This window comes from Rattus rattus, chromosome 6 (assembly GCF_011064425.1).
Source record: "Rattus rattus isolate New Zealand chromosome 6, Rrattus_CSIRO_v1, whole genome shotgun sequence".
In the NCBI taxonomy this organism is placed as follows: domain Eukaryota; kingdom Metazoa; phylum Chordata; class Mammalia; order Rodentia; family Muridae; genus Rattus; species Rattus rattus.
Window position 1 is genome coordinate 88,554,991 of NC_046159.1, and position 22,718 is coordinate 88,577,708.

Sequence of the window (22,718 nt, forward strand, 5' to 3'; positions counted from 1 at the left end):
CAAAGTGAAAAGGAATGGCAAGACGTTCAGCCGCCCTTACACTAGGGACATTTTCCATTGTACAGATCAGTTTCCTCCCGAGGACACGTGTACCGCAAAGCACATCTCTGACATGGCCTAATTATTTCACAGGTGTACTAGCTCACTGGGTTTCTATGAAAGTCGCCTCACAGACCTGCCCCTCCCCTTCACGGCTCTTATCCTGACAGAGAGCAATTAGGCTCGGGAACTGCGTCTCAGAAAATGAGAGCTTTCAACTGCACTTCTAGTTTGTCATTTTGGGTAGGACAGTACTATATCCTTGTAAGCTCAAATTTAAAACAAACTCTATTCAAGGTAGGAGGGCATATTTAGTTTATTTTTGAGAAGATGGGAACATACACACGGTGTGCTAATTATACTGACCGATATTGAGACTAACTTTAAAACAGTTTGCTCTGTGGATCCATTTTATTTATGTGTTTATTTTTTGTGATGCTGGGGATTGAACCTAGAACTTTATACATGCTGAGTAGGCTTCCTATCCTGAGCTATCTATCTCCGAGCCTGAGATGATCAGTTAACCATGGCGGGCAATGATGAGAGCAACAAGGCAGGAGGTAGGGGTAGAGGGTATGGGCAGGCTTCTCAGGGAAAGCCAGGGGAGATTTTACAGTATATGAGGACAATGTCAGGGTAAGGATAGTAGGGGAGCTGGCCAAGGTGGGTGAGGCACACTGAGGACTGTATTTTTGGGCACCTCATAAGCTATGTTCCTAAGACAACGGTTTTCACTGAGTAAACGTCACTGTTTCGAGTGGCAATGTTTGTGTGGTGGTTTGAATGAAAATGTCCTGCATAGGCTCGCATATTTGAACAGTTGTTCACCAGTCAGCAGCTTTGTTGGAAGGGACTATGGCATCTTTGAGAGGTGGAGCTTTGCTGGAGGAAGTACGTCATTGGAGGGGGAGCCTTTGCTGGAGGAAGTACGTCACCAGAGGTGGAGCTTTACCAGAGGAAATACCTCACTGGAGGTGAGCTTTGCAGGAGGAAGTGTAGCACCGGGGTCACTGCTTCATGCCTGTATTTGAGGATGTGACTTCTCAATTTCTTTCTTCTGGTTCCATGCCTACCATTTGCTGTTATGTATCCCTGGCGTGATGGATTCTTACTCTGCTGGAACTGAGCCCAAATAAATCCTACCTTCCATAGGTTGACAGTATTTTATCACAGTCACCAGAAAAGTAGTTAATGCGACGTTGGTATCTTAGAGTGGGCTGTTGGTTTGAAGAGCCCGATTATTTTGGTTTTTGGAAGAATATGAGCGACTTTGGAACTTTGGACAAGAAAGGTGGTTGAGAACAGAGTCTAGGGGGATGGTCTAATAGGATCTTAGAAGACAGAAATTTGTGTACTAATGAAATGGATGTGCTTGTTTGTTTTTGCATAAAGAATGAAATGTTGGCCAAATCTTTAATGCTGACAAACACAAAAACAACTTCATTTAAAAAAAAAACCCATTTATTAATTTGATGTGGGTGGGGAGTTACATGTGTGCTTCAGCATATCCATGGGGGTCAGAGGACAACCCATGGGAGTTAGTCGTTCCTTCTAACTTGTGAGTCCTGGGAATTGAACACAGGTCATCAGGCTTAGCAGCAAATATCTTTACCCACTGAGCCATGTTGTCAGCTCCATCTTCAATGTTCTTAAGAATCTTTTTGGCATTACATTGACATAAAATCAATTTTAATAATTGTCAATGAGAACACTGCTTCACATAAATGTCAGAAATGTGCTTAAGACTATTTCAAAAATTGTTGAAAATTCTGCCCCTATTACCAAGCCCAAATTCATTGAACAGTTTTTGTTTGGTTGGTTTTTTGAGACACAGTTTCTCTGTGTAACAGCTGCAGCTGTCCTGTAACTCTCTCTGTAGATTAGGCTGACCTCAAACTTAAAGAGATCCACCTGCCTCTGCCTCCCAGGTGCTAGGTTTAAAGGTGTGTATCATCATGCCTGACCTGAAACATGTTTTAAATGAAACTCAAACAGTAATTAAACATTTTGATTCATTAATTTTTAATTTATTTTAAATAAATAGTTTGGTGTGTGAGTACTTTGCCTGCACTCTGTATGTGAGCCACGTGTGGTACCTGAGGAGATCAGAAGAGGGCCTCAGCTCCCCTGGGACTGCAGTCATAGATGGTTGTGAACTGCCATATTAGTGGTGGGAACCAAACCTGGGTTGTCTGCAAGAGAAACAAATGCTCTTAGCCACTGAGACATCTCTCAGCCCCTCAGACAGCAATTTCCTCTAGTTCCTAATGGACTAATTGCAAAGGTGTGGTCCTCGCTCAGCTCTCTGGTTGTCTTTGTGGGAGGGTGGCTTGCAGGTAAGTCAGCCTCCACTTCCCTGACCCTGGCCCCTTCTACTCTTATCAGTCACAGCATTCATTCTGCGGCTCACTTTACAGTGACAGGGACTGGTATTCTGTGGATTGTCTCAGCCATGCTTTGGGGACACACATTTGTAAATTCTAGTGACTGTGACAAGCTCATCCAATTGAAGGAAACCCAGTTTTATTTTATGTTATTGATGATCGAGGTAGGTACAGTGATGTTTCACTTCATAGTTTTCCTGTAGAAACAGCAGCCACAACACCTGGCCAGCTACAGGAGCCAGGCTTTCTGCAGAGCCAGAGCTTGGAGGCCACCAAGGGGAAAGACGGGGACTCTGGCCTCGACAGCTAGCGACAGTCATTTCCCCCAGACTGTAAGCACCACTGGTAATAGACAGGTCGAAAGGACCTGGCTAACAGTTGAAGTCGGACCATTTTGAATTTTACATAAAGATGCTTAAACATCGTCTTGACAGGTTTATTCTAATTTGGTAAAGGCAATAATTTTATGGGATGGTAGCTGTTTCCTTGCAGACATGACTCCTGCTGGTCCTTTGCATTTTCTTCTAATTGGCAGATTGATGGGCTCCCAAGAACTTGCTTAAAAACTTTGCAGAGGAAACCAGAGGGGCAGCCCTTTTTCCGGAAAGGCTACTTCTAATAGTGCAGGGGGAAGGGACTGCATTACCCACAATCTACAAATTATTTCTGGCATATTAATAGACCTTTTGCCTACTTAAATTTAGTTTGTATAAAGGCAGTAAATGTGTTTAACTTAAAAGTCAAGAACTTTCACAGGACTTGTAAAGAAAAACAGCAATCCTCCCCTCAGTCCCTCCCTGCTCTCCCCTTAGTCCCCCCACTCCTCTTAGTACTCCCTCCTCTCCACCACCCCTCCTTCTCCCTCAGTCCCCCCACTTCTTCCTTCCTTTCTCAGGAGCTTCTTCCCCACATTCTTGCTCTTCTTCTAACCCCCTTTTCTAACACTCCACCGCTGTGTTAGCTGAGTTCTCAGCGACAGATGTGACCCCACCCCCTGCCATGGAGGATCAGACTTCTGCCACATCACTGTTGGGATTCCTTCCCCTCTCTTCTGTACAATAGCCTCACAATTCTGTTTGTTGTTTGTTAAAGTAAAAAGGCTTCTTTTGGTGGACCATATCCTCCAGTAACTATACCGGAAAAGTTGTTGCTCATCCACCATTCTTAGCTGGGATAAGATTCTACTTCGGAGCTTGGTTTTCCCATAAGATTTCAAAGGCATTGTCCATGGAAAGGTTGATGTCATTCTAATTCCTTCCCTCCCTCCCTCCAGTCCCTCCCCTCCCCTCCCTTCTTCCCCCTCACCTTTCTTTCCTCCCTTCCTTTTCCTCTCCCCCTCGTTTTCAATCTTTTCTTATCCCTATAGCTTTGAAATATGATGACACTGTTCTTGTTATTGGCCAGTTTTATTCTTTATGGAGAGCAATTAATCCCATTCAGCATGAAAACATTTTCCATCCCCCCCCAATTGTATGATATCTTTGATAATCCCCTGGCTAATTTTGTCTGCTTTGCTTCAGACAACCTCCTGAGTTGACTGTTTTCTTGTTTCTTTACCTCTTCTATTTCCCATGAAACAATTATTGTCTAATCTGTTGCATTCAACATACCTGGTACTGTGTCCGTGTGCCTCCTCTACTGTCTTGTTCTTTGGATGCGCTCGCTCTCGCTCTCTCTCTCTCTCTCATATTTTATTGCTACTCTCTGAGTACACCAATTTCTATTCCTTAAAGTTTGCCTGATCCCTGCATTGGTTTTTGTCTTCTGTGAAAAGAAGGATTTGATGAGTAGCCTGAACCAAATAAAGAGAAATTGCTGTTGAAACTTTCTTTGTTTGACCTTCAGGGAGGTCGCATCATCTTGACTCTTTATTTGACTGTTTTCTCTTGGTTGTGATGGCTGAGCCCTCTCTCCAGAACCTGACTTCTTTAAAGTGTTTTTGTCCTCTTTCTTCAATTATATATTTGCATAGGTCAGATTTTAATAAAAGCGGGTGTCAGTCAAAGTAGTATGCATGGATACTTTCTATTGGTGTCTTACCAAAACATGAATGGAGAGAGAGATGTCAATCAGTCATCTTTTCTACCTCTCAAGAGACCTTAAGTAATTGGCTTATGAAAACTGGAGAATTAGTAACTCTTACCCCTGTAGGCCTGTGAGTAGCGTGGTCAGCATCCTAGACCTGTGGACTCTGGCAATAGTCCTGGACCTTAGCAATAGCTAACAAGGCATCAACTATTGGCTAAGTAAAGAGGAAGCAATGAATTCAGAAATAGTAAAATGATCTTTCATTTATTCAGTTTATTACTTGCTTACCTCATGGTCAGACTGTGTTAAATTGGATATAAAATAAAATCACAGGCCTGTCTGAAGTGAGTTTTGTCTGATGGGGTTACCAAAAAGTCAGCAACTGCTGCAGTTGAAGAACAATCATAAACAGAATTATAGAATAAAAATTCATGTTAAAAGATATTTTAGGACATGATAAAATGCCAGTTAAATATGGAACCCATACTGCTGGAACATATTTACTTAAGCATCTGTTTTCTAGCACATCTTTTCTGTTAAACAGGTACCAAAAACAAACAAACAAACAAAACCAAACAAAAACACTCCCTTGCTATTTGATTTTTATGCTATTTTTTAAAGTTGCTGGTCACTTGCTAACACAAAATGTAATGAAATTTTTCTGTCAATGTTCTCATATTTTATGACATTTAGTTATTTTGCTTCTCAAATGTATAAAAACCTGCAAATATAGACAGGGAAAAGATAATGGAATGGAATTTATCAAAAACATAAACTGTGCTCTGAAACGCAGGTTATTAGCACACTTTTTAAAGACTGAAGGAGTTTTCCAAATTTTCTCCACGTTTGAGGGGCTTAACATTAATCTGAGGGAAATGCAGTGTAAGGGCTGTGCAAGAGAAAGGCAGCAGCGGTGAGGGCGAGGAGCTCTTTGGAAGCAGCATCACCTGTGGTGAGTGTCACAGGCTGGCTGGGTTGGGTGAGCCGAGGAAGGGGCGTCCACATGGGCTGCCTTTGAAGGACGATGCAAGCAGCAGGAGCAGAGTGGCTGATGGCCAGAGGTAGGTTAGAGCCTGTCTTGTGAACCTCGCATTTAGAAGCTCCTGAAAGATCAAGAATAAGTCTGGAAGCTCAAGAAGAGGCCAGGTGGTAAAGGGCTTCAAGGGGACAGAAAGGGGGACTTTGTCTATAGGTCCTTGTATAGTATGTCCCCCAATTGCAGCTGAAGCAGGCTCCTGATTAAGCGCTATCAATTAATGGACACTGTTGTGGAACTAATTCAGAAGTAAAATCTGATTTACCATGAAAAGTATCATGCTTGATTAAAAATGTTCCCTGGCTTTCAGAGAGGTGACCTGCTGATGTGCAGAGCAGTAGTCTGTTCCATATAGAGAAACACACACACACGCACACACGCACACACGCACACCACCACCCACCACCATTACCACAACACAGACACAGACCAGCACCACAACACACATATCCCTCACCATCACCACAATACACACACTACCACCACCACCACAACACACACACACACGCACACATGCACACCATCACCCACCACCATTACCACAACACACACACACAGACATAGAAGACCACCACCACAACACACATATACCTCACCATCACCACAATACACACACACACACACACACAGAAACATCACCACTACAACACACACACACACGCACACACACACACGCACACATGCACACCACCACCCACCACCATTACCACAACACACACACACACACAGAAACATCAACACCACAACACACACAGACACACACACACACGCACACACACAGAAACATCATTACCACCACCACCACAGAACATGCACACCACAACACACACAGAATACAGCATTCTCACACACACATATACAAAACACAGCTTTCATTCTCTCTCTCTCTCAACTTCAGAACCCACATTTAAAAAAAGGAAGAATTGAAGTAAAGAAGTAGCCCAGGCTAGCTTTGTACACTTTGAAAGTAATAACCAAGTTTTGCAGGTAGCTCTTATTCAGCAGTCTGAACTCAACGCAGGGCATTAACAACATTAACTCTTAGCAGCCCAGGAAACCATTAAAAGTCACGTGACTGGGATCACTGTCTAGGACTGCAGGGATGAGTTTTGCTGAGTGCTTAGCTTGCCTTGCAGAGCTCCACACCACCGATGGTCCCAGCAGCCAGCCAGGCTGGGCTCAGTAGACCTGCTCTACACAAGGTCACCATGGACAGCACCATGCTGTTAGCACTCATGCCTGTTTGCTCTTTCCTGGGCACGTACAGAACCAGTGGGTACCCCCAGACACTGTTTTTCTCCTTGATCACCCCCACTTCCCCAGCCCACAGCCCTACCTGGCCACTCCTGTGTCTTCCTTTCCTTCTGACTCCACGCACGTCCAGAACTTGACTGACGCTCAGTTACCGCCATCAGGGTCCATACTTCACACCATTTTTTGCATGCACACCCCACACTCGGAGGTTTTCCATACCTTGGCGAAATCCTACATCTGCAGCTCTGTCTCTGCCGTTCTCGTTGTTTCTCAGTACTGCAGGCATCTGGGGCAGCTGCTGTCAAGAGTCAGGAGCACCAACCAGGAACCTGTGGTCTTGTCTGGCTGTGGTGGGAAGAAGAGATGTTGACTCACACAGACCTGAGGTTTGTTGTTCTGCTTTGAATGCTGGGGATGGAACTCAGAGCCTAGGCCAGCTAAGCAGGCATTTTACCACTGAGCTATTCCCCATCCACCAGAGCGCTCATCCTATCATAGCATCTAGGATAAAGAATTGAATATCTGTGTTTTTGTTTTTTTGGTTTTTTTGTTGTTGTTGTTGTTGTTTGTTTTTTTGAGATAGGGTTTCTCTGTGTAGCCTTGGATGTCCTGGATCTTCCTGCCTCTGCTTCCCAAGTGCAGGATTAAAGGTGTGTGCTGAATCTCTATGTTCTTCCTCATCGGTGAGGCAGGATTTCCAGTAGCATCACCCAAGCCTTTTGTGAGGATCCAATCCAATAGCATTCATGTCTGGGTCTGGAAAGGACTCAGCCTGCTGCCTCTCGTTCTGATGGAACCTCCCGTGTAGAGAGTGGAACAAGACAGCCCATGAGCAGACCCCAGCACTCGGGAGGCAGAGGCGGGCAAATCTCTGAGTTTAAGGCCCCCCTAGTCTGCAGTGTGAGTTCCAGGACAGCCAGGACTATACAGAGAAAGCGTGTTTCAGAAAGAAACCAAACCAAAAAGCCCAACAAGGACAGTGACAACAAAGATAGCCCACACTTGTGGTCCTGATAGAGAACGCCAGATACTCACTGAACTTCAAGGGACTTGTGCCTTAAATTAGCCAAGCTCCATGATAGCCCCTGGATATGAGAAGGCAAGAACGTCCTTTACAATGAAGAGTGGAGGTGTCCCTCAAACACTCTCTCTCTCCTGCACCCTTCTGCTCTCGTGGTACTTAGTGGGGCTGCAGCCTTGCCATCCTTTATACTAGTAAAGAGGTTAAAAAATCACAAAACCACGCCATAAGAGTGCTTCAGTGGAGAGAGGTGTAAAAGGCAGCGGATGATTGCCCGAAGAGCTGGGTGGTGGCCGATGTGGAAGATGAAGCAGCCAGTGTCTTGTTTCTCAAAATCTCTGCTGAGAATTTATTGTCTGCCTTATTCCAGGCAGGGAAGGTTGGCCATAGTTTGCCAGCTCATTCAAATAAAAAGAAGAGGCTACTAACCAAATCTGGGGGTTTCAAATAAAAAGAGGCTACTAACCAAATCCGGGGGTTTCTCTTGGAGGATAGGCACAGCTGGTCTTCATGGGACCTGCAGATGGCAGGTGGGAAGCCACTGATGCAGGCAGATTTTTTGCTGGACATTAGCCTGAAATTCTGGGTTAGTTTTTATTGGGCAAGCTGTTTGCATGACTGAAAGTGATCTAGAGAAATGGGCATCCGATTTTGTCCAGTTTCTGACAGACTACCCGAAAGCAATAAGACATTTCCAGTTTAAAGCTGACTTCAGAGCTGGGGGTGGCTCAGTGGTTAAGGAGCCTTCTAGGAAACAAGAGTTCATTTCCCAAGACCTTAGTAAATGAGGCCCCCTAGCCCCAAGTCTAGCCTTGGAAAAAAGGGACGTGGGAATCCCTGAAGCGAGTTGTCAAGGAAGACTAGCCCAACTGGTGAGCTCTGGGTTAAATTAAGAGATGCTGCCTCAAAAGAAAGGCAGAAGAGCAGTTGAACAAGATTCTCTGTCAATCCTGGGCCTCTACACATACCTACAAATCACACATGTGAACAGGTATACATGTATGTACACCACATCTGCACACATACACAAAGAAGAAGAAAAGGGAGAGGAGGAGGACAAAGCAACAGCAGCAGTTGACGTCACTGGGCCCATTCAGGAAATAGTTACACACACTTACGTAACGTATGTATGTAAAAGCACTCAGCGGTATGTATTCTAAATGTTCCATAACTATTAGCTCTTCCAACAATGGTTTTTATTACTGTTGTAGTATTTCCACCCAGTCCCTGGCACGTCCTGAAATTAATCCTGTGTATAGCTTTCCCTCAGCTAGGACCAACACTGTGCACTGAATTAACTGAGGTAGAGGAGGAAAGTCCAGTGACTTGAACATGGATTCTTTGCACCCAACTAAGAGACATGATCAAAAATGGCAGGGACTAGAATTCACTTGGCTCCATCAGACCCTCGTGCAAGCATATGATTCTCTGCATAATAGTCAGAGGTAATATAATGCAAGTGAAAGGGAGCAGGGGAGGAAAGGGACATTTCAAGGTGACCACCACGTGTCAGGTACAGTACCGGGCCTTTAATAGTTATCACATAAAGTGAGATATAACAATGAGCAGGAACAGAATTTGACTTCCCTTTCCCCAGAAGAACATGATGCATTTTGTAAACGGGAAAGACTTATATGAGGAACCTCAAGCATTTCTCCTTCCAGTCTAATTTTTGTGTAAACATAAAATGACAAGAGTTTAAAGACGGAACACCCCCGGGCACAAGCTTAAGAGTTCTGAATGTAATCAAAATCCCCTTATTTATTTTCTTGCCTAAGTGGCATCTCCCAGGAGAACGGCAGTTGCATTTCTTCCCCTCCGTGCAGCAGTGGCTGCAATTTAATGTGCTTGGCCATCAAGACAGCTCTGTGCACCTCTGCCAAGTGCAGTTATCTCATCCAATAATAGACACAGCCTGGAGACAGCAGAGTTTGAAACCCAGATCTTAGAAAATCTGGGCAATTAGCCCTCTCTTGCAGAAATGAGCAAGGAAGAGCCAGACTGCAGCAAAACAAAATCTTGTTGTGACAGCTGCTGTTCTAACTAATATTCCCTTTACGCTTCAAACTGTACTCAATCTACCGGCTAGAGCAAGGGACCGGAGACGACGAATAGGAGGAGAAAGGTGAAGATGGGGAAGTAGGAAGAATTAGCATATTTTCAGCTTAGAGTTGGCTCAAGGGTATGGGGGTTGGCTGATAGGAACCTAGGACGCCTAAGGAAAGGGTCCATTCGAGAGGTTAACATTTAACGTTTAAAATAGGCTTGAAGTATATGACATGAATGGCGGCCTGGAAGAGTCAAGTACATACAAAAGCCTGAGGAACTAACAGCACCAGTGCAAAATTCTGTTGCACTTAGTACGTGAGTGTATTGGTAAATTTTACATCACTGTACCTACAGCGTTTGACCGAGACACTCTAGAAGAAATTACTTATTTTGGCTGATGCTTTCAAACTTTTGTCAGTCCATCATGGTGAGGAAGCTGCGTTGCAAGGGATGGTAGTAAGAACATGGTCTGGGATCTTGTCATCATGGTAGACCCAGAAGCAGAGACCGTAAGAAGAATCAAGGAACCAGATATAACCTTGGCGGTCCACCTTAGTGACCTACCTCCACCAGCAGGGCCACACCTCCCAAAGGCTCTCCAGCCTCCCCAAAGAGCTCCACTATCAGAGAACCAGAATTCCAAACTGGAGCCTGTGAGGGACATTTCCAGTGCAAGCAAAATCAATAGGTTTGTTTCGCTTTGTTTTCTACCTGATGTCGTTGGCCTGAATAAAGTATTTTCAGTTTAGCAAGTGCCCGTGTGAAAAACTGCTGTCCCAGAACAAACATCTCTTGGATCTTGGAGTTGGTGCATCTGGAATGAATTTACTTCCCAAAGACTTGGCTCTAACATGTTTGCTGGAAACAAGAGGCGAATTCACCACAAGTACATTTTCATGTCTGTGAAAACTCCGTGAACCTCTTAGAAAAATCATTTCTTCTTCCAGTACTTGTGCTGCAGAAGTACAAAACAGAACTGTCCTGCTGCCTCCTTAGGGTTGTGGGAAACATGAGCTTACCAGGTCTGAAGATCACAGCTTGTGGGACAAGAGGCCCAAGGTCCTGGATCTGCCAGGGGCCTCTGGGACAGTTCCCTGGAAGATTCTGTTAGCTACCTGCTTGTACATTCACACCCTTCTAGATGTTTATTTCAGAAATAACATTTTACCCAGAATCGCAAAAAGGTGAAACTCAAAGTTCTCACCCTCAAACTCTCCTTGTAGCCAGGGCCGATGCTTCATGGCCTAACTAGTGTGACTTGTCCTTTGATTGCTGATGGTCGTGCCTTCAACTACACACATGGCTCTGATCTCATTTGTATGAAGTTACTGAGGGAACAGTGCTTTAACCGTGTGTCAACAGAGATGGGTCAGACTAAGCCATTCTTGCCCCGTATGTTCTTGTCCACTAACCTGACCGCATTATTTGAAAACAAAGCTCCACTGGAAGAGTGACATCAGGCTCTGAGAGCTGGGCAAGTAAGACACGGGACAGAAGAATGAATTGGCTTTAAATGGGGGACATAGAGATACTGATTTAGAAAAATAAATATGTTTTATGAGATTTCAAATAATCTCCATTATTGACTGTTTTTAAAAGAAACTCGAGTTCAAAGGTATTAGATAATTTTTAGAATTTTCTTTATTTTTTTCAATTATTTCACAATGAAAATCTATTGCTTCATAACCAGAAAAGAAAGGTTTTTTTTTAAAGTACAATAGAAGAATTTAAAGAGTAAAATGCCTTAAGATATAATTGTGTTAGAGAATACTAGGCATTACGCAAAATAATATTTATGTGAAAATAAGTATCAGCTTTAACATTTTCGTCAAATAGGCATTGAAATGTCAGTTTGAGTGTTGCTTCCAACAAGCATGCTTTCCCAGTGTCCGAAAGGTTTAACATCCAAGGATTTAATGATGTCTCCTCTAAAATTCTTACTGATGTCATAGTTTCTCCTCAGGGATGGGCAAGAAAACCCCATTGTCTTCAATTCTGGACTTGCAGAAATGGCCTAAATCTTGTTGTTGGAAACAAAATGTCCAAATAACTCCCAGCTAATGCTACTATGACATTTGGTCAGGGAAGATGTCCCAAGAGAAATGTAAACTATTTGAAAACATCCTGTTACTAAAACTCGAACACTAAAAAATGGCAAACAGACTGGAAGCTGCTGTGCAGTTCTGAGCACACACGAACTTGGCTGTGTGAACACATTTTCAGCACATACCATTTTTTATGTTCTCCTCCATAGCTACTGTCTCTACCATATGAGGAAAAGTCACCTGACATTTAATACTTACCAGAGAACAGGTTGGAGACAGTGGGCCTCCTCACTCCTGGCGTGGGGACAAGCTGGGTGAGTCACAGTGCCCTAGAATGTTACTTAGCTTCATTCACCCTCTCCCGGGCTCATCCCTGGGGCTCAATTGCAACCATCTGCTAATGGCTGTCATTCTTTGCTGTCCCCTCCCCCCACCGCCTGAAATACACTGGTCATGCAAGGCTACAGGATGGCAGAACAAAACGAGCAGACATTAAACCATGCTTAATGGGTATAAATCTTAGCGTTGGGGGTCCGAGATAAGTGTGGAGGGGATGTAGGATGAGTATATGTTCACCCTCAACTTGGCCCTATTGATATCTGAACCCAGGATCCCCAGGTAACGAAGGGACATTTACTTCTGTATATTCCCAGCTTACAGTCCAGCTCGTTTTGGAAGAAATTGTGCAATGGCTTTTTAGTGACTTTCTTCTTGCCAGATTTACTCTTTCAGTGTAATGATGAAGCCAAGGAGGTGTAATGGGAAGCCTGTGACACATCAGACGTTGTGACCTACTGGCTACCTCTTAGAAAAGTGAGTGAACACTTTGAAGTTTGCAAGGTCTGATGGAGATGTGGGGGAGAACAGAGATGAGGAAATGTCACCAGAAAGTGACAAGAGATGAGGATTTTAGTGCTGGCAAGTGTTCTGATGATGATGAATTTGTTACAAACCACAAGGGATAATTTTTCCTTTGTTTTATCAAAAAATAAAAAAGAAGAAAAATCTAGACCTGAAAAATATTAGCAACCATGTCTTAAAAGTTATTGTGCCACAAGATATTAGTCCTACATATAGGTGTTTTTTTTTCTTCTTTTCCTGATTTTTCCCATCAAAACACAGTGGTAAGGAATTGTGGGAGAAATAGTCTGAGACCCAGGACCATCCCCACATGTAGGATAAGCAGGTACCTTTAAGAACACAAAGTCTGTGCTAGGCTGTCTTAATGCTCTGCTCCATAGCACTGGGTAGCCATGGGACAGCCATCCAGTAAATGCTAGGGGAGTAGGGTGGAGTGGAGAAGAGGAGGGAAAAACAGAGTGGAGAGAGATGGGAAAGGCTCTGCTTTTGCTGTCCTTTCCATGGGTAGCTATTTAGAGTAGAGTTTTAACAAGAATTATCCATATGGCTCAGGACAGCAGGAAGAATCACAGACGAGATGGTTGGCCTTAGGTACCCTCATCCGTTAAATGAGGGAGAGACCAAGGAAGATCTCTGAGTCCTTCAACAAGTCTGCTGTGGCTTCTCTTCTCATTGACACTTTCGCCCTAAATAACTTTCAACTTCGATCTCCTGCGAAGAATGTTTAATCTAAAACAGTGGTCTGTGCAGCAAAGGGGAACTTTAAATAAAGTGTTTATTAAATGAAGCATGAAATATCTCTACTATAGGTTTCTATCAAGAATATGACTATTGACAGTGATGACGTTACTGGAGGGGCATTTCTTAAATGTGAGAAGCTATCTGTAAATAAAATAGTTCAAAATAACATCATAGGGCGTACACACACACACACACACACACTGACTGTGGAAATGTAAATGTCTCCCAGTGCTGGTTTTGCAGCTGTACGTTACAATGCCAGGTTGCTCTAGTTCCTTCCTGTGCTGCAGAGCTGAAAGGCTAAAAGCTATAGCCTTTGACCCCTTGAGGTTGTGGTTCAGGATGCAATTTAGGTCATGCAGTGAGATTAGCAAGGGAAGGAAGGCAAACACTCTATCTTCCTGCGGTGGTACTGCCCGGTCAGCATATCTGTGGCTACCTGTAGGAGCTGATGGTGAGGTGGTGACTGTGGGCGCAGCTAGAATGGTAGCAATCTAGTTTCTGGTGACTGAACTTTGTATCATAGCTTGTAATGTGACCTTAAAGTCAATCGTCCAACCAAGAGATGTGTTAATTCAATCCTTCAGCCTTTCCAATGACTTGGGAGACATTTCTCCCAGTGTTTTATCCCTTTCTGCTAAGTGTGGCTGAAGAGGTTCGTCTCTGTTAAGGTTCATAATGACTGCCACCTTGGCAGGATCTAAGATCACCTAGGAAACATGTCTCTGAGTTTGTCTGTGAGGGAGCTTCTAGACTGGGACTTGAGATGGGAAGACCTGCGATAACTGTGGCCTGGGGTTCCAGTCGAAATAAAAAAGGACACAAAAGAGCATCAGCACCCATCTCTTTTGCTCCTTGGCTGCAGAAGCAGGGTGTCCAGCCACTGTGCTCTTCTGCAGCTGCCTTCTCTGCCACGATGAACTAGGGCCCAGTTTACACGACCCAAAGTAAACCCTTCTCTCTCTAAGTTACCTTTGTCAGGTGTTTTATGCCATCAAAGAGAAGAGTAACTACTGTGCTCTCTTACCTCCTATTCTTAGCAGAATCCTGGGAAATATACCTCCTGTACAAAGTGAATCTTCTCTGAAGATTTGTAGGTTTAACTAACAATGGCATCAACGCATGGATGGATATTCCTTCTGTTCGCATAGACCAGTGATAAGAGTTGAGAGGACCTGTTTTAGAAGGCTAGAGAATAAGAGAAGGTCTGGAGAGGGCGCTGGGGGCTTTATTTCTTTTCTGTTTGAGGTCTCATGCTAACACCTCCTTGAACAGTGTTCTAAAAGTGCAAGAGCTTTGTATCCCTCTGAACTGCTCTTAAGACATGGGTCTTTTTTATGTGGGAAATGCTATGTTTTAATTTTAATGTGTATGAGTGTTTTGTTTACATGTATGTCTTTGCACCATGGTGCCCACAAAGGCCAGAAGAAGGTGTCGGATTCCCCTGGAATCGGAGTTAGAGACAGCTTCAGGCCAGCTCATTTGGGTGCTGGGAATTGAACCTGAGTCTTCTGCAAGAACAGCCAGCTCACTTAACTACCAAGCCACGTTTCTTTTTTTCTTTTTTTTTTTCTTTTTTTCGGAGCTGGGGACCGAACCCAGGGCCTTGCGCTTCCTAGGCAAGCGCTCTACCACTGAGCTAAATCCCCAACCCCCAAGCCACGTTTCTAATGCTATTTTGAGAGAGAGAGAGAGAGAGAGCGCAAGAGCTGTGATTTGCACCAAAAGGAAGAGTGGTAAGATGAGGGGTCATCCTATGCATCCCTCCTGGAGGTAGCATATTTCCTGTGGCTCCATTCAGGGGCAGAAATCCACACCCTTCCTGTTTCGAGTAGTCCCAGCCCCATGTCCTTTATGGTCAGGCAGCTGTCACCACCCTTTCCAGGATAGCAGCCCTTCCTTTCCTCCTTTAACAAGTCTGTCCATCTGTGCTGGCAGTTTTATGTCATACTTGACATAAGCTAGAGTCACTAGAAAGAAAGAAGCCTCAACTGAGAAAATGCTTCCAGAAAACTAGGCTGTAGGCAAACCTGTAGGACATTTTCTTGATTAACGATTGATGTGGGAAAGCCCAGCCCCTCATGGGAGGAGCCACCCCAAACACTCATGCTTGGCAGATGGTCCTGGGTTTTAAAAGTAGGCTGGGCAAGCCACAAGGAGCAAGCCGAAAAAACCCAACCAAACAACCAACAAACCAACCAAAAAAACCCCAGCACCCCTCCATGGCCTCTGCATCAGCTCCTGCCTCAAGGTTTCCGCCCTGTGTGAGTTCCTGTCCTGACTTCCTTCAGTGATAGACTATAGATATGAAAGGATAAACCAAAGCACAAACCCTTTCCTCCCCAACTTGCTTTTGGTCATGATGTTTCATCACAGAAACACTAACCCTAACTAAGACATCACCCACAGTGAAATGTGAAACTCTCGAGCATCGGGATCAGATGTGACCTTGTGCAGGGGGCAGGTGCAGCAAGGACATCCCCATGCTCTGCACCATCACAGTGAGGCTTCCTAAGGCTCGGTTTCGAGGGGTTGAAACACACAAAACAAGGAGTGGAGTCTGAATATATTTCACATGTGTGTTTCCTTATACACATCGAAGCCACCGACATTGTTTCAGTTGCAGCTCCCATTGAAATGAGAATCACTTCAGTCCCCAAAGATGTTACTTTAAAGAAATGCCAATGATTCAAGTTCACACACTTTCCATCAAAATCATGCTAATAATTTTTTAGAGTATGTGTAAGGATCACTCTAGGGGTTCCTGGTCATCACTGTCGTTGGCTAAAATGAGGCAACCATTTATGAAGGGGACAGCACTGAGCAGCTGTAAAGTGGGGAGCCCTAGGGAGTCTGGCCTCCAAGAAAACCCAAAGAAGCATAAGAGTAGCTCTGGGTCACAGGGCGTGGGAGTTCAGAGGACTTTTGCACGTTGTGTGCTCTGAAAGTGATCACTCTCACCTATTAGAGGACGCCCCTGATCACACCCAGTTCTTGCTAGGGCTTTTGTTCAGTACTAGCCTGGAAGACTGTATCCCTTCAAAACCACAGCTCCTGGAAATTAGCATTCAGGCTTGGGATTGAGGTAGCCGAGTCACCCCGAATAACTGAGAAAATGGGTATCCAGAGAATTGGAAGAATGTAGAAGAAATAGCATTATTATTTTAATTGGGCATAATTACCTTATTAATCAATGTTTGCATAATACTCGCTGAAGCACTTAGCGGATACAAGGCTATATTTGCGATTTAATTCACCCAGAATATTTCTATTCAGCACTTACAGAGCACCTATTGGTTTACGATGCTAATATAGTAGATTCATGTTTCTGTTAAGGCCTAAATGAAAGGAGCTGAAAGCCAAGTCCGTTATATAACCTCCTTTATATAGAACCTTTGTCATGAAGAATTCCAAATTGCCTTTCAAAGTATGGTGAAACCTTTTACAATGAATTCCTGAGGGCGCAGCAGCAGCAGCAGCAGCAGCAGCAGCAGCGGCAGCAGCAGCAGCAGCGGCAACAGCAGCACATGAGCAAACACTGTATTTACTGGTACGGGATTGATGGGAAGACATGGACTTTAGAATCTGATAGCCCTTAAGTCAGGTGATGTTATTTGCCAAAATGTCGATGGCTCAGAGCAAAGAAAAAGTTAAACCTTGCTAATCTTGTGTTGGAAAGAAAACATTCATGGGTTGAGGACATGGCTTTCAGGTGAGAGTGTTTGCTGCACAACCTTGAGTACCTGAGTTCAAATCCTGGGAAAGGACGGAGCATGATTCTGTGCTTGCCTGTGACCCCAGAGATCTGTGGGAGCAGAGACAGAGGATCGTTTGATCTTGCTGGCCACCAGCCTAGCTCCAGTCTCACAGAAGACCCGTTGCAAGGGAATAAGGAAAAAGGATAGAGTAAAACACTTGAACTCCTCTCTGACACATATACCACACTCATATACCATATGCACACACACACAAATGCATACAAACACAGAAAGTGTGTAAAGGAAGCTTTCTTTCTTTTTTTTTTTTTTGTAAATTTTTTTTAATCTTTATTAACTTGAGTATTTCTTATTTACATTTCAATTGTTATTCCCCTTCCTGGTTTCTCTAACCCCTCCCCCTCCCCTTCTATATAGGTGTTCCCCTCCCCATCCTCCCCCCATTACCACTCTCCCCCCAACAATCACGTTCACTAGGTGTTCAGTCTTGGCAGGACCAAGGGCTTTCCCTTCCACTGGTGCTTAAAGGAAACTTTCAATGGAAAGAAAAAAGCCACGTTGACACAGCAAGTGAGAGAAGGTACACCTTATGCAGAAAACATCTAAAAAACTTAGAATTCCTTTCTTGGGACAGTTTGTAACATTCAGAAAGGTGCATTAAACTCCCCTGTGACAGCTCACGGAATACATAAACTCAAGCCATCTGTGTAACTCACAAACAGTTGGAAAAATAAAATGTTACCTGGATCCTCCCAGTCCCCATAGGTCTCTCCTCCTCATTACTCAGTATACTGAAGACAGCCTTCGCTTGCCTTAGATGAGTTTGCCAGTCTTTGAACTTTATTTAAACAGAATTATACAAGAGCCATTGTTTTACAATGGGTTCTTCTGTTCAACCTTGTGCCCATGAATTTATCCACATAATTGTATGTTGCAGTAGCTTACTGACAGATTACAATAGTCTATTTTGTGATGTACTCTAATTTTTTCAACTAATCCTATTAATATAATCAAAGCTATCTTTTAAAACATGGACAGGAAAGTCTGTGACAAAAATACTAGCAATATATTATTCTATCTCTTGCTCAAGTAGGATTTATTCAGAAGAATGCCAGGTTGGTTTAATGTCCAAGGAGCAATCAGCAGAGTGTGATGCAGGACATTTGACACAATTCCATGCTCCCTCAGTACAAATCTTACTCAATAAATTAAGAATAGAGGATAAGGGGTTGGGGATTTAGCTCAGTGGTAGAGTGCTTGCCTAGCAAATGCAAGGCCCTGGGTTCGGTCCCCAGCTCCGAAAAAAAAAAAAAGAAAAAAAAAAAAAAAGAATAGAGGATAAAATTTTGAACCTAATTAGAAAAACCCACAGATAATCTCATACTTAATGATAGAAGATTACATATTGTGCCCCTAAAATCAGGAAGACCTATCTAGTCTATAAGGCTATCTAGTCTACTTCTGTGCAACATTGTATGTAGTACTGTCTACACAAAGAAACTTGACAAGAGAATGAAAAAAGTGTGCAGATCAGAGATGAAGAAGCAAACTTATCTTTATTTGTAGATATCAGGATCTTGTATATTAAGTTTCTACTAAGAAAACTATTAGAAGTGAGAGATGAATTCAACAAGTTTACAGGATATAAGATCAATACAGAAATACCAATTGTGTATTCTCTACAGTATAAATGAACAAACAAAAATAATATTAAGAAAACAATTCCCAATTATGAAAATAAAATAATGAAGTAGAGGTGCAAAGCGCATACTCTGAGAATGGCAAAGAACTGCTGAAGACAGTCCCAGAGACTTTATAAAGGGAGGGGCATCATATGCTCATGGATCAGAAGATACAATATTGTTAAGAAGACAATGTCCCCCAAATCGGTCCAAGATTAGCCCTACGATTAGATTCTAAACAATCTTTTTTACAATCTCAGTTGACTTCTTTGCAGAAATTGTTAAGTTGGTCCTAAAATTTGAATCCTAAAATACAAGGGATCCAAAATAGCTATGGCAACTTTGAAAATGTACAAAGTTGGGAGGCTCATACAGTCTGTTTAGAACTTACCATGAAGTTGAATTTCTCAAAAAGCAGTGGGATATCCTTTTAAGGATAGATTAAGTATGCCTGTGGCTAAAATTCAGAAACTAGGAGCACACTCTTGAATATATGGCCAACTGATTTTTGAAAATGGTACCAAAACAAACTCATGAGGTAAAGAATATCCTCTTCAACAAATAGTGCTAGGACAATGGGATCCACAAAATGAGATTGTTCAACTCATAGTATATACAAAGTCAACTCCAAGAGGATCAAAGGCCTAAATGTCAAAACAAAAACTATAAAACTCATAGAAGAAAACATAGGGGTAAGTTTGGCTTATGCACTGTTTCTTCACAAGTGACATCAAAGCACAAATGACAAGAGAAAAGTAAATAAAGGGGACATTGGCATGATTAAAGCCCTTTGTGCTTAGAGGACCACAGGAAAGCTGAAATGGCAACCTACAGAATGGGACAGAAGTTTGGCAAATCATTTATCTGATAGGGGATTTCCATGGAGAATATGTAAAGATCTACAATTAACAGACAACCTAATTGCAAAGCGAGTGATGGGTTTGAATATACAGCTCTCCTAGAGGATGTACAAAATGAGTGTTGGCCGCATGAAAAGCCATCATCAGCTATCAAAAAAAAAAATGAGGGGGGTTAAACATGATCATAAAGTGAAAAAGCTTGCAAAACATACCATGTGAAAGAAGCTAGCTAAAGAAAGCACATAATATGTGTGTGTGTGTGTGTGTGTGTGTGTGTGTGTGTGTGTGTGTGTGGGGGTTTCTATTGCTGTAAGAAAACACCATGACCATAGGCACCTTTTATAAGGAAAAACATTTAATCGGGACTGCCTTTCAGTTTCAGAAATTTAGTTCATTGTCAGCATAGCAGGAAACATGGCAGCACACCTGCAGACATGGTTCTGGAGAAGGACTGAGCGTTCTACATTTGGATTGGTAGACAGCAGGAAGAGGGAGACATTGGGCCGGGCTTGAACGTTTGAAACCCCAAAGTCCACCCCTAGTGACGCACTTCCTCCAATAGGCCACACCTACTCCAACAAGGCCACACCTACTCCAGAAAAGCCACACCCACTTCGGCAAGGCCACACCTATTCCAGCAAGGCCATATCAAGTAGTACTACTCTCTACTGACCGAGCACCCCAGTATGGGGGCCATTCTTGTTCAAGCCACCACAATATGATTCCATTTACTTGTTAGATAAGCACAGGCAAACAAAAAGAGAGAAAATAGGGATGTGTTAGGTGGAATCTTTACTAGACATTTGGTTATTTTGTGACATATAGCTTCAGATTATAAGTTAAACACCTATCTATTCTTTATAGCTAAGGATTGTGGGAATTCTTTGGAGGAATAATAAAATGTTCTAAAGTTGATTGTTGTGATGGGCACACAACTCTGTAAATGTGCTAAAACATTGAATTTCACACTTTGAAAGGGTGAGTTATATAATGTGTGAATTACATTTCAACAAAGCTATTCTTTTTAAATCAATACCCAATACTTTGTGAATAATTTACATACTGTTGCAGATTCAAAAGAGTAAAATAACAGACACCATCACTCCAAGGAATGAGTTGACGTTCTGCTGTGGAGGGATGGCACACTTCTGCTCTTTGGATGAAATAATCAAATTCTTTAACAATTTCCACTACCAACAACTTCACTGGCTTTTCCAGTCCTTAGATCATGTCTTTGTATGTGGCTTTGTTATCATAAGACCCTAGCCCTTGTTCTGAGATGACTAATATGTTAAGTCCTTTTCACTTTAGCAAGGCAGGCTGCAAGTGAATGTTTTCTGGCCTCGGTGGACTGGGACGCTCAGGTTATGCAGCTCAATAGGACAGGTCCAGAGACATATGAGAGAGCCTTGTCCTGCACAGCTGAGGAGTAACTCTAGATGAAAAAGGAAGGCTTTTCCCTTTACTTTTTTTAGTAGTTGATATTTTGTTATAAGCATGTTTTGCTTTTGTAAAAACAAGAAGAACAAAACCAGAGAGTTTAATTTTGAGAAGGACCAGCTTTTGCAAGATGTTCTCCTTCATCTGGATAAAATGTATTAATTTCTCCTTGTTGTTATAGCCATATTTTATGGTGTTCACCATGGGAAAGGAAGAAAATTCTCATTTAGAATCCCTACCCAAGTGAACTGTGGGTGCTGTGAGAAGTGGGAGGAGCTTTCAGTTTAGCAGGCTGACTGTCGTGTTCGATGTGGATTGTGTTTCCGTTGTGGTTGTTGGAACTGTTTTTGAAACAGGCTCTTTCCGTAACAACACGGGGCTGAGGAGCCCCCCCCCCCCGGCCACTGGCTGCTGGAGCACAGTCTACCCCAGGACTCGAGAGGAAGCTGGTGGTAGGAGACATAAGGAAAGAGATGGGGGCGATGTCTGGTGAAGACTGCCAGGAAACCCTTAGAATAGTTTTACCTGAATCCAGATCAAAGCTTTTCCTCCTTGTTTTTGATCCTTTCAGAGTCTCATGGTTTCCTAAACCTCAAGCAAAAGTCTAGTTTAAAGGCATTAATCTGTAGAAGATAATCCGATGGCTATGTAACAGATCCCAGGATTATTTCTACTGTTTGCTCCGGTATAATAGCCTCTTAGGGATACACTGTTTGCTTTCACCTGGGGGCCACTTCTTGCCCTTGAAGCCTTATACTTCAGGAGAGCCTCCTCAAGGGGGCAGAGCCTGATGTGCTCTGGCCAGATAGGCTCATGGATGACCTGGGACCTCAGCTGGTCTGATCAGGGTAAGTTTCCAGAGCTTGGCATGGCATACTGTCATATACTGCATGAGAAGGAAGATATGAATTATGTTCAGTGCAGCTACAAGATGTTAAATAAGTCTGTCCTGCTGGGGTCAACACCATAACCCACACTGCAGAATGGGGTCCCAAATCCTAAGGCCTTCCCCAAGAGCTGTCAGTCACATGAATTATTAAATAATCTGGTTTCCCGTATTACAGCAAAATATTTGAAGCTGAGTACTTGTAAAGTTTTGAATGTCTAAGAGTGTACAGCCGGCCTCTGATAGGGTCATCATAGTGGATGACATGGGCCGTTGCGCATGTGGAAGAGATCACACGGCTAGACAAGGAGCCAGCAATTCAGGGGCGAGTTTCCTTCTTTGACACTAACTTGAGGACAACTGACTGACCGTGCACACTCGGTATGAATTTCCTCCAAGGACCGTGTCCAAGGTGATCTAATTACCTTACTTAACCTCTTAACGGAGCCACCACCTGCCAGTGCTGCCACACTGAAGATCAAGCTCCCAACACAAGCTGTCGGGGACAAGCTCGACCCTAAGCCTCAGCAGTGCTCAGCCAGGTGCAGTCTGAGTGCCAGCATGACTTGCCCCGGAAGCAGACTCTCGGATTCCAGCCTAGACTTACAGAACTACTTCGTGCCTTTGAGCAGAGCCCCAGATAATTAAGACACACCACCATAGCTTAATCCCATAG